Consider the following 13,073-nt stretch of genomic DNA (forward strand, 5'->3'; position numbering starts at 1 on the left):
TTGTCATGTGAAATATAATGTAGGGTTATGCATTTTGAAAGAATAGAGAGCTGACTACATGTAGAGAGAGAAAAGTTGCAGAAAACTACATCAAAGAGGGATTTGGGGCTTCTCTGACATAAATCACAAAATGCTAGCATGTTAGTTCAGCATGTAATTGTGAAGGCAAATGGAATATTGGTCTTTATTTCAAAGGGGATGGACCATAAGAGTAGGGAAGTCTTGATAAAACATACAAGGAACTAGCTAGACCATAGTGAGAATACTCAAGTCCCCTTATGATACACCGGCATTGGAAGGTTCACAATGTTGACCTTGGGTTTGGAGGGACTGCCTTATGAAGACAGATTGAATAGATTTGGCCTTGAGTCATTGGAATTTAGAAGAATGAGAGATGACTTTATTGAACCATGTAAGATGTTTATGGGACTTAACAGAGTGAATGAAAAAAAGGTTGTTTTCCCCTGTAGAAGTGTCTAAGAGCAGAGAGCATAATGTTAGATTTAAGGATCACCTAACTCTCAGAGACCAGTGAATTTATGGAATTCATTATCATAGAAGGTTGTAGTTGGGTCATCAAGTATATTCAAGGCTGAATCAAGGCATATAGTGGAAAGGCAGGAAAGTAGAGTTGAGGATTACCAGATCAGTTATGGTCTCATTGAATGGCTGAGCAGTTTACTTCAGCTCCTACATTTTATGTTCTTATGGACATTGGCATGGCATTTCTTGCTGCAAATCAATACCACAGCTATCAGCTATGCATCATCAGCTACAATATGACCATTGCCTCAGAAAATAGTGCAATCCAAAGTTAGTACTGCACTTAATTAGGAGCAGAAATAGAAACTCAAATATAATGATCTCTCCAGGTGCACTGAATCAAATTTTTAACTTTAGAATTCATGGGCTTATTTTCTCTCAAAACTAATAAAAGCAGATTAAATGAGAAAACTGTGAATTCGACAATATTATGAGGCTTCGTTTTCACCCTTTACCATAACTGGGAGATTGGTCATTAAAATGTTAAGGATTCTATGAAGTATAAGTTCTAATATTTTAGCTGTGACTGTTTTTACAACTCAAGAAGAAAGTTCTGTCCATTTTAGTATCACAAGATTGAGTCAATTTACCCAAAATTGCGGGCTAGGGTCACACCGACCCTGTATTAAAGGTTTGTATTTAGTAAATATGATGACAGCAGTAGCATTTTAAGTGTTTTGAAAGTATAGGTTACTGAATTGGATGACTAACTGTACCTAAACTTAGTTTAACTCGTTTGCCATGTACACAACTGGAATGGAGCAGTTATGAAATAACACGTAAGGTAAATTTTAAACTTGTAGAGTGCAAAATGATCTTCTACGCTCTTGAAGCTTTCTTCTATATTTCTTGTGCTAGAAAGAAAAGTCACAAATTTCGGATACAGCATTGCTTCCAATTTCTGGCTCGATAATATTGTTAGATTTTTAATTGCATGCGCCTTCCCAGCACGTATAGCGATGGAAAGAAAACTATATATTTTTTTAAATCAGTATTTGCGAAACATATGGACTTTCTTAAGATGGTCGAAATTACCTTCAAAAGTACAAATCATTCTTAAAGCGCCTGTGATTGTTTTAAGGACGACAGCGCAGACAAACATTTTGACACTAATAAAGCTCACTGCAGTACTTTCCTTGCAGATAAATATTTTAGCGGGTTTTCGACTCATGCAAGTTTGACTCTGAGCATTTCAAACCCCGAGATTTTGAGTTTTGCATGGAGTACTGCAGCATGAAGCGGGATGTTGACTGTACATGTCTGTAGCATTTATTATAGAATCATCAGCACCACGGTATACACTAAAGATAGGCTTTTAAAACTCAAATTGCTGGTGTAAATCTATTTATTATATATTATATATTATAAATATTATCAAGGAGTGTAGAAATGCACCAGCTATCCCAAAACTTTAAATCTGCTTCAATTAAGTTTCTACAAAAGCATTACATTAAAAGACCATGAATCATCATTACAAGGGTATGCAAAACTTGGGCATGTGGGCAAAATAATGATACGTGGAATCAACTGAACGGCAGGAGCTTGGATGGTAAAATCACTTGGAAGGGTGATTGGATATTGGAAATTGAAAGACTACCAACGAAGCAAACGGTCGGTGCAACAATAGTGAATAGCTTTTCTTACAACAACACGAGTGAAATTAAACAATTATATACCATATGCCTTGTATCATGCTATCCTTTGATGTGTTTCCATTGTTGATGTCGTTCCCCAACACATTTGTTTATCTGATGCAGTCACTTTGCTTCATTCAATATGTCCCATTTTAATTGCCATATGGAAATTTGTTTGCCTGCTACCATGTGTCCGCAGGCACATGGCGCACAGGGACGCCTCATTCAGTCCTTCCAGTATCGATAATTCTTGCGACGGTCCAGGAATCTGACGTGTTCAATAGGCAGAACAATTTGCCCAATGTCCACGATTGAGCTGAAAATGTGCGGTCTGATTATTTGGCTGCACTATCTCCTCTGTGTTACTTCGTTGGACAAAATGATACATGAATACATCCAGTTTCGTACTTGCCAGCAAACAAATACATGGAATACCGAACGGCATTCAATTCCTCATCAATGTTGGACCACCTGCAATCAAAATATACTCAGTTTAAATATACATTTACAGCTAACAACTAACGATTAAATATTGTCAGCAATAAGTAGAAACTAGAAGCACTAAACATATTCTGGAAAATATTGATCCATGTACTTATTTATATTTTGGAATTGAAGGCAATTCTCCAGCATTAATTCTAAATTGTTATACTCATGTGTCTAAAATTAGCTCTTCAAATTACTATTTGATTCACATTCTTCGTAACAATGGTAGAATTAGGTGTAAACCTATAGTCTCTCGTTATTATTTGTATCAAGAACAGTTCCGTAGGGTTCGGTTAAAGCACTTTACTGGTGTGATATTCAAAATATTAATATACAGCAACAAACATTTTTGTCTGCTTGAGTAGAGGGCTTCTGTGTTAAAAAGTTTAGATTCCCGGGGTAATAATTAACGAGGGTAATTTTAAATTCCTGTACAATTTTCATTTGTAAAGGAGTAGACTTCCAAGTCTAACGCGAAGACGTTCAGAACAGAAGCACTCTTTAATTGAATGGTAGCTTTAACCCCAACTCAACAACACCTTCTTTGGAGCGAAGTGTCTTCTTTGAGTCTCTTGCCTGGGACTTCGCTTTCCAGAATGTATTACCAAACCCTTATCATATGAATAATTTACAAATATTTACTAACTTCCACTACTAGTGTCCAGTTACCAACTAAAAGGGTAGGAATTTTGCATTGTCAAATACTCTAAAAAAACGAACATTTCTAGCAAAATTCAGCTTTCGGGAATTTTTCGAATGGGGGTAGTTTAATGAGGTTATAAAGACTTAAGCAGTAAACGTTTTATAGGAGATGAGAGGTAATGATTGCTCGTATATAATTTTTTTTAGCAAAAAGATGCTTTCAGAAAAGCCTTCGATAATTCGCACATTAGAATGTGTAAGGTATATTACGATGTAAAATGCTGATTAAACATTGTTACACCCTCAGTCTCAATGAACTTCCCGTTCTTGATGTTCAGTCGGAAATCCAGCGGCATCTTCTGCCGTCGGATGTTCTAATCCCAAGTACTTTTATAAGTGAACGTGCTTCATTCTAAAGGATGTCCTGTATTTAAATCAAACGTTTCTATTTCAAACGAAGCTTTCTTCTTTTGCAGTGATTCGCGGGAAACAAGTAAAGCAAATCCGATGCATTTGTGCATACTTTTGGCAGTTTCGGTCTTCACAAAAATCATCGAAACAAAATTATTAAAAGTTAATGAGGTAATGGCCTGCACATATAAACTTCAACTTTTGTAAAGGCCTGTTTTCAAAATTCATTGTACAATTTTGGTATTCATGCGAAGATTAAACTCTCCGTTCGATTTTAGTGACAAAATATTAAGAAAGGTAGGATACAAACGGCCGACGTTTTTAAAAAAGAAACAAATCCTGGAAGTGGGTTAAAGAAGCGTAAAGTAACCAAGGCCATTTGGGGGAAGTTTTTATCTATTAAAAAAAAGGCACCTGTGGCAGAAATGTAGTAATTTGAGAGTGAATGGCATTGGATTGTACCTATGTTCTACCACAGTAATGTGGTGCAACTGTGAAGCACTGAAATGTGTCTAGCAGCTCAAGTGACCTTTAGTCAATCTGGGGAAAGTACCTCTTGTTTTTGTACCAAGTGTTTCAAAGAATAAGCTGTACATATTTAAACAAGGTTTACAGGATGTTACAGGTTTCCTGGAAATGTCCGCAGATGAAACTCCACTTTAAGTCACGAAGGATATTTGTAGCTTTAAGACAAGTTGTATGACATCCTTCAGATTGCCAACAGGTCACCAACTACATAGGCAAGTCATTTGCAAAGTACTACAATAATCAATTAGGAGGAAGCGCAGGTAATCATTTCTGCTGAGATAAATGCTGATCTTTCACGCAGGTCTGAAAATCCATGACGTCTTGATGCCTAGAACTGATATGGAAGAATGAAAGGTCCAGATGTATCACGTATAAAACGCTAGTCTTCTCAGTGTCTGTCTAGCCACAGCATCTAGTGAGAGTTACGATGAGAGTGTACGGTGGGGGCAATAATTATCATCGCAGAATCTCATAATTGAGAAACCTTGGCTTCAAAGAATAGAAAATAAAAATGTGCGGGTGCTGTATGTACAGGAAGTGTGTGTGGAGCGACGTAAAGTGAGGGTCAGCTGAACAAAGCTGTAGATCAATGATCCACTATCACCAATGTAATTTTCAGCTTTTTAATTATGGAAGAACATGATGAGAGATTGATCATTTATTGAGTACTCCTTTGTCAGCCGTAGCATTCTTACAGTACCAGTGAGACTTTTTGAATACAACAATCATAAGAGAACCTCAGCGGTCGTTTGCTGTTTAGCTTCCATGATGTTACTCGGAAATGTACTCGGTAATTATATGTGTAAGTTTTTGCCCTGGTTCGAAATAGTATTTTTATTTGACATAATAAAGTAAATCTAAAATGTGGTTCCACGGCATCCGGATGACCGCTGAGTACCAAACGATATTTATTTTGCAAAGACTGAGCTTATTTTCCCTTTCCGGAAACGGTGAGATGTTTCATTGACCGTGATATCACAGTAATACATTAGATACAAAGTAAAATGGTCGAGTCAAATTACTATTTAGAAAGCGATACTCAACATTGGGAGACGCGATTGAGGGAAATTTGGGCACTGAGAAATAGCTTTCGATAATGAAACAGCATCGACCTGATTAAATAATTATTGTTCTTGAGTTTAATGCCCGAATATTTTGTTAGGATCCTCTTAATTGACCATGTTATTTTTCACTATTTACATTAGTTAATGACAGACACTAGTCACATCTGCAGAAATACATTTAGCTGTCTATCTGAATTAAACTTTCAAAAAATTACAATGGCATACCCTATGTGTCAATCAGAAACAAATTATACTAGTCCCAAGTGAACTATTTGTGTCACTCAGATACACTGATACCATATGGCAGACTTCACTTTATATTTGAAAAATGCTTTTATATTTCATTCTGTCAGATAGGGAATGCGTATAGGCAAAGACATCGCTTTGAGATTATTAAAATAGTGACGCTTCATTAAAAATAATTTGCACCCCCTTTAGCAAATTTATTGGTTTTTGTTAAAATTAAATAGATCGCTGCGTTTATTTGTAGCATTATTTACAAATCAATTTATTTGAACTTTTATTGGAGATGCATGTGCTGTACAGAGCCAAGAGAAATGGTGAGCTTGATGTAAACTTACCATAAATTTCGGTGATAATGTAAATCTCTGAAGTTATAGTAATAGATTTTGTCCTATTGACATTTTCTGCATTTTTAGTGCATTAAGAGAGTTTGGGAATGCCATGCTTCACGTTTTTATAAGCCTCGCTTTTTACGTAGATATCATATTTATGATCACACTTTAGGTTACTTATCCCTGCTACATCACAAGACCTTTGTTATCCAATACCGGGCCGGTGCTGCTGATTTTATACATACAATCAACCCAGCCTGCTTAATCACTACCTTCTTTCAATGACTGCGGTTATACTTTGACATTGCATTGCTCCGAAATTTCTGGGGTTCCTCCTGCTTTTTCACGGAAGCGATGCCTTTTTGGTCACTCACAAAGTTGTGTAACTTCGAAATCAAGTTGGACACCTGAATCCCCATCTCCTCAAACCCACCGGAATCCCCCCTCCCCACCCCACCCCCACGTCCCTCCCATGCACATTAAAGCTAGGAATATGAAATAAGTTTGATCGAAGTTGGTATTAGGTTAATAAAATATATCTGGAAGGAGTTTGTTGGTGATGTGGTCGAATTGGATGGCCAATGAGAAAGATACATCATTGTCTGGATAACGAATAGATTGAGGAGCACTGGGGCACTTTACACCAATGCATGGATTTTTAATGGAGGGATAAGAACGTTTTCATTTGGCCTTTTGAACATTGAGCATTTTCTTAAAAATGTGCTGCCTTAGGAAATCAAATAAGAGGCCCACATGATGTGGAGCTCATTGAAAGCGATAGTTTCCATTGGTCGAGTGACCTTTTATTATTCGACCGTTTCCATGTGATTTAATCTCTAACAGGCAACTTCACGCCGCCAATGCTGCACTGAGACTCCAGCTACCGGTCTCAAGCCACTGCCAGCAGTGTAACCTCTCACCAATCGATATCATGTTTAGACCGTCCAGTTTCTGTTTGACTGGAACACCATTTCTCCTACTCTAAACACCTTGGGCTTTAAAAGAGCTCGGTGCCTCGGTCCCCTCCGAGCAGCTTACACGTGTTTAAACGGGCAGCACACTCCGCTAGACATTGTAAAGTCTACCCTCCGTTAATTGAAAATTGTCTGGAGGAACGAAATAATTGTCCTGGTACCTTTTGTGAAGAGTGCATTTGAGTGAAAGTGCTTTCGCACATTATAACTTTTTTGACGACACAAATTCGATGGGCCGAAGGGCCTCTTCTGTACTGTATGTAGTAAAGATGTGGAGGTGCCGGTGTTGGCCTGGGGTTGACAAGGTCAGAAGTCATACGACACCAGGTTATGGTGGAGCGTTGTACTTCACTTGTGCTTTCAAATAAACCTGTTGGGCTATAACCTGATGTTGCGTGACTTCTGATGATGTAGCAAGGGTGTGGACGATGCTAACGATGCTGCGTAAACAGGGGTAGTGGCACATCAATAGAGTCTCCAGATCCGGCTGCTAAACACTGCTACCTGTTAATTGCAGACACGTCTACAGATCTTAAAACACGGTATAAATGTACCAGCGCCAAGCAGTTTGCATTTGATGTCACAAATCAAACAGCAATTGAAGGCGAAGTTCCAACTATTTACGGGATTTCACAGCGAATAGTTGTAAACAATGTAACAACTGCTATGTTCATGTGTGCTTTGTGATATCAGAACTTGGCCACTGAACAAGTCCGCATGGGCGCAGAGTGGGGTTAATGTATCTTGAGTGACTCGAGTCACCAGCCCTAAAACGAACCTGCGGTCCCCAGACGGACATGTGTGTGGCATTCCAAAGTTATAAAATATTTGCAATCCAGGAACGGGCCCAGTCGAGGCCCATCTCGATGCCCCAATCTCCACGCGAGTCTCCTCTTCACCTCTTTATCTGGCTACACCAACACACCCGCTTTTCCTTTCTCCTTCAGGTCTTTCTGCAACTCCCCCATAAATGAACCGATGTTCTTCACCTGAATTACTGACACCGAGTTCACCGTTCTCACCATTCTCTGGGCTTCCCAGTTCTGGCTTCATTGATCTTAAACTAAAATCGAGGTCTAGTTCTGTTTTTAGCAGGGGTCAAATCAGCTTAATTTGATCGCCATTACTGGGCAGTTTTGTCATTAGCTGCAAGGGGCATAATGGAATACTCTCCTGGATTTGTGTATTTCCCTCTGTTAAGGTAATGCAGGAAAGACGGGTAACTTTCTAACCTCGCGGTTCAATGTTCTCATGAGGATGGGGAACAAACATTTGTCAGCGCTCTCTCTGAATGAGAACCCATCTCTACATAATGACCAAAGGTTGATGTATACAACGCTGCTCTCAATTGTGACCGGTGTCAGTGTAAGGTGCAGGAAGCAGAGGAACTGAGTTCTGCCTGCCGTCTCTACAACACACTGGACCGGCGCAAACACCAGCAGCAAAGCATCTCTGCAGCCAGGAATGTGAGAGGACCGAGAGGAGATGCGTCAGAATCAGGGCAAACTTTCCAAACCCCGCCGGAAGAACCAAATGGTTACTCTCCTTCAGATAACTGGACATTTGCCATCGTTCTATGGTGCGCGCTTAAAGGTGCCAAGTCGTTCACATTTGGATCAAACACTGCACTTCAACACAACTCAGAAAAATGTCGTCTTGCAAAATCGCAACTGGAATTCGTTTTCACTTCGAAATTCTTCTTCGGCGTTAACTGCGGGGCTGTTATTTCTCCGTTAATTCAGTCAGCTGTACGTTTAACTTCACGTTTTCCTGACATTCCAATGACAAGCAAGTGACAAGAAAATCATTTTGTGTATTAATATTAAAAGAGACTTGTGAAGCGCAGTAACTTTTTAACCTGTTTTCTCTGCTGTTTTCTACTATCCTTGCTCTCCTGAAGGCGGCGACCTTCTATTCCATTATAACTGCAACTTGTAGTTATATATAAGAAACGTACACATTTCTAGAAAAATTAAACATTCTTATCTAGCATCGTTTGCACTGCCTTTACGCCCTTTTCTCATGCGACGTCTGCGTTAAGTACCTTCAACAATAGCTTTCGCCTGTACTTTTCAACCGATAGGGAGAGCGAACGGAAAAACAATTATCAAGTCTCGCATCACACAGGGTAATGCACGATGATTGCAAATTTTACAAAACGCATGTTTAAGAATAGATAGATGATGACATATACCAGCTTCTTTTTAAAAATCCTTCATAAAGTTATTAGACAGAGTAGGAATGAAACTCAGAAATGTGCACTTCAGCAATTATTAAAAAGTTTATCTGGCAAAAGTGATCATCAATTTTTGGACAACTCACGCACAGTTAAATAAAAACTGTTAATACAATCACATGATTGAGTATTGGTAAGGAAACTTCTCAAAGCTTCCGGAATTTCAAACGCCGTTGGAGTGGAAGTTATATTGACTAATTGTCCCATGCTGTTGCCCTTGAGCCATTGGTTTCCCTCCAATACCGTAAAGCTTCCCAATGAGGGTCACTTCCAATTACAAACATATGTTATGCAGGTATGCCACTCTTGAAATGGGCACATTGATGACCCACCCACATTGTGTGCCGACATAACGTTACATTGTAAAGATGGTGTGAAGTGCTTTGGCGGTCCCCCGGTGCCGGCAATACATGGTCACTGTTTATGAATTTAACAATCCGATGTGTTTCACAAACTTTGTCGCTAGTCCCAAATATGTCAATTTCTGGGACATGTTATAACCCTAAACTTCATTTTTTAAAGACAGGTTATTTGGATTGTTTCATAATTCTTCTAAATTTCGTGTGAATTCAAAAATAGTGTACAGTAAATGAAGGTGGATTAGATTAGATTAGATTCCCTACAGTGTGGAAACAGGCCCTTCAGCCCAACAAGTCCACACCCACCCTCCGAAGAGTAATGCAATGTTCTATATCATTAGCCGTTCAGTAGGTCTCAGTTTCGAGGCCGTCAGTAAAGCGGCGCCATGGTAGAAGGTTGCGATCAAGTCGATATTAATTTAACTTCACAAATTTGACAATTACATGAAGATTCTTATTAATTTGCTGAAAAATCGCGCGATTTCAATCTGCATTTCTTGATGCCAGAATGGGAGACACAAGATTTAAATTCTGACAAGAAATGTCTAATGAACAGTGGGTGTTCAGCGGAATGCAGAAGAAAGCTGCAGCATATGAAATATTCCAAAATCTCTCTGTCGAACACCGGCGGATTTGACCAAATGATATATTAGACATCTCTGGAAAGTAACACTTTTCCTAATCCTGCCCCTAATAAATGCGCAATCATCAAAACTTGAATTTATATAGCACCTCTAAGGTAGGCAAATATGTCAAGTTGCTTCAATGGAATCTTATCAAATAAAATTTGATCAGAATCCTTTTGTAAGTGACGCAAGACAGCAAACTTTCGGATCTTCCTGACCAATAGCTTATAGCAATATTTTGAGCGGATTTGTACCTTATGAAAGATCAAGCTGAATGCGCAGAAAGTGCACCTCCAGAACCCGGATTTACAACAGGTGTCTCCGAATTTAAAGAGCGTACTTCCTTCAAAAAGAAAGAACAGTAATGACTAGTAAAATCTGAATGATGTAACTATTTTTCTGATGTGCTTCTCCAGACCAGAATTGTTTAAATGTATCGATTATTGCATATTTTACAAATATAGAAAATTAGAAATCAACTTATACTTTTAAAATCCGGTTTCAACTTCAACTAGCGCAGTGAATCAAGAAAATACAGGCGTTCTTACCTTTCCTGTCAAGTCTCTTTAATATCAGTTGGGATATGTGTGCTACAGTCTGCTATAATCCTTCGTTTTACATAGAAAACCTCGTCCAACTCCAAAGCTAAGGAGCAAAGTTGCTGTTCCTAACTACTTTGGTTACATTTCAATTTTATTATAAGACTACCGACGTTTTGAAAACATCCTGCTAATGCATCATTTTAGCAGGAGGCAGCTTTCGGAATGCAAAGACCACCTGGTTAAATCGGAAGTGCGGATTACAAGCAAAATCGAGTCAGGAGGACAGATGGTTTTGTCACTTACAGTATCTAATATTTTTCGTGCAATCGTTTCGAATTAAAATTAAATTAATTCTTAATGCAAGAGTTTTCGCCAAAAAATCTACAACTCTCTCCAAAATAGGTTATACAAAATTGCACCCGATAAGATTTTCTTGCTCTTTTATTCTAAAAAGTGATTATGAGTTGTATAGAAACAACACCTAATGAACATAGTCCTAAGGAATATAAATAATTAACAATTTACACGCGCATAGAAATTGATATCTCAATTGTTCTATAATTCGTAATGAAGCCGTTGCAGTTTCCAATGGGTTCACACTGGCTGTTTCCTGATCCCTTTGGACGCCTAATAAGAAAACGTCTCCAACCCATGTCATCAAGTAGAAAGGGAATTCGTAATAATGTAGAGTTCGCTGAATTCATTAACTTGTTAATAGCTTCAGACAAATGCGAACTATAATGTTTCGTATGAAAATGACATTCGCTGATTGAAAATGGTTTGTCACGTTCATTACTTCTGCAAAGATTACTTTCCATGCTTTGACATGTGTAGCACATAGTTAAGTATCACTGTAACTATCAAAGAACATTCGATTTCCCAGTTTACAAATGCATTGCCACTAGAATCGTTTTTTTGTTTTAACTCTATTATCAATTGCGTTGAAAATGCAATGGGTTTGTGGATTCGTTTGAAAATGAACAGAAAAAGGAAACCCTGTAAATGTGGAACCAACCAACAGTTGCTCTTGTGGAAGAGTCTATTTCATCCTGGAAAAAGGTTATGATGCAAACTATGCAACGGGGCTTTTAAGGCCAGAAACAGGGCTGAAGTAAAGAATATAAAGCTTTTAGCACCGATTAGTATGCTAGTGGTGGTAAATATATGCATTAATTCCTTTGCTGTGGCTTTCTTTGTGGTTCACAGCGAGACTCCACCTAGTGCACAGCATCTAGAAACACTTCACGATGAAGCATGCAACAAGTCATCCAACTTCCACGGTAACCACTTTGATTCGATACCAGCAATCAAACTGCAGCGAGAACCAAATGTTTCTAAAAACAATATTTTCCATTCGGAACATTTCACTTGTTTTGACAGTACTATTTTGGACAGACCAGGAAAGTAATATTCTATGGCTTTAATGATAAAATCAAAGGTGGCTATCCCTAATAAAAAGCTAAAATGTATAGGCCCAAGAGGGGATAAAACGCATTGGTGTAATCGGCACACAATTCATGGCGTGCTGTGTTAGCTGTCATCCAACTCAAACTTAATGTTTGTGCTTCATGTGATAAACTTAAACTAGAATGGACGTATTTAGATTTACCATTTTGACTACAGCAAAATCTAAATGTATCAATATTAATTTACTTTATATACGTAAAAGCTTGCCGTAAGGGTCTTATGGTACAACCAGCGATCGACATACTACCATTCGTTTAATCACGGTCGAAGTAAACAACATTCATCAAAACTTGCCTGCGTGTCAGGTGCCTTAATTACGTTATAGGCACAATATATTATCTTGACACTTACATTTACGAAATATATTCTCGGCAACGTTCTTGGGCCTGATAATTTAAGTTTAATATTAAAGAAAATGATTCATCAGGAATAGAAGCACGGGTTATGCACAGGATCTCTTTAAATTATCTCCTGTGACCTTAAAAAGCTGGGCCCTAGATCTAATGTAATCACATTAGAATGACCATGGGAATAAAAACCATCGTCAAATTTCATAATTAAAAATTTTCATGCAATTTGTGTTTTTTTTAGTGTCGGTTGCAATGAAATATTTATTTGATATTGAAGCTGTTACTTCCAAAAGTATCGGGGTGTGATTTAAACTAGCCCCTGCTTTAGTCTAATGATTGACATGGAAGTAGCACAACTGATAACTTTTGAGTTCTCAATTTCACATTGGGTTGCAAGTGAGTTCCTCTGTGCGTCTCGAGGTTTAGTGAATGTGCAGTTCGCTTGTCATTGGTAGCTTTCAGTTAATGAGAGGAAAAAGGAAGTGGGCCGGACTCGTGGAAGTAAACTTTGCAAAACTGTAAAAAATGAATCTAATAAATTAATATATGATATATTATAATAATGCGATATTTTTTGACTATTTTAACCCAGCATTTGTCCTTTTTCTGTAATGGAAAATGACACAGGAAGTATCA

This window comes from Hemiscyllium ocellatum, chromosome 14, assembly GCF_020745735.1.
Source record: "Hemiscyllium ocellatum isolate sHemOce1 chromosome 14, sHemOce1.pat.X.cur, whole genome shotgun sequence".
Lineage (NCBI taxonomy): Eukaryota > Metazoa > Chordata > Chondrichthyes > Orectolobiformes > Hemiscylliidae > Hemiscyllium > Hemiscyllium ocellatum.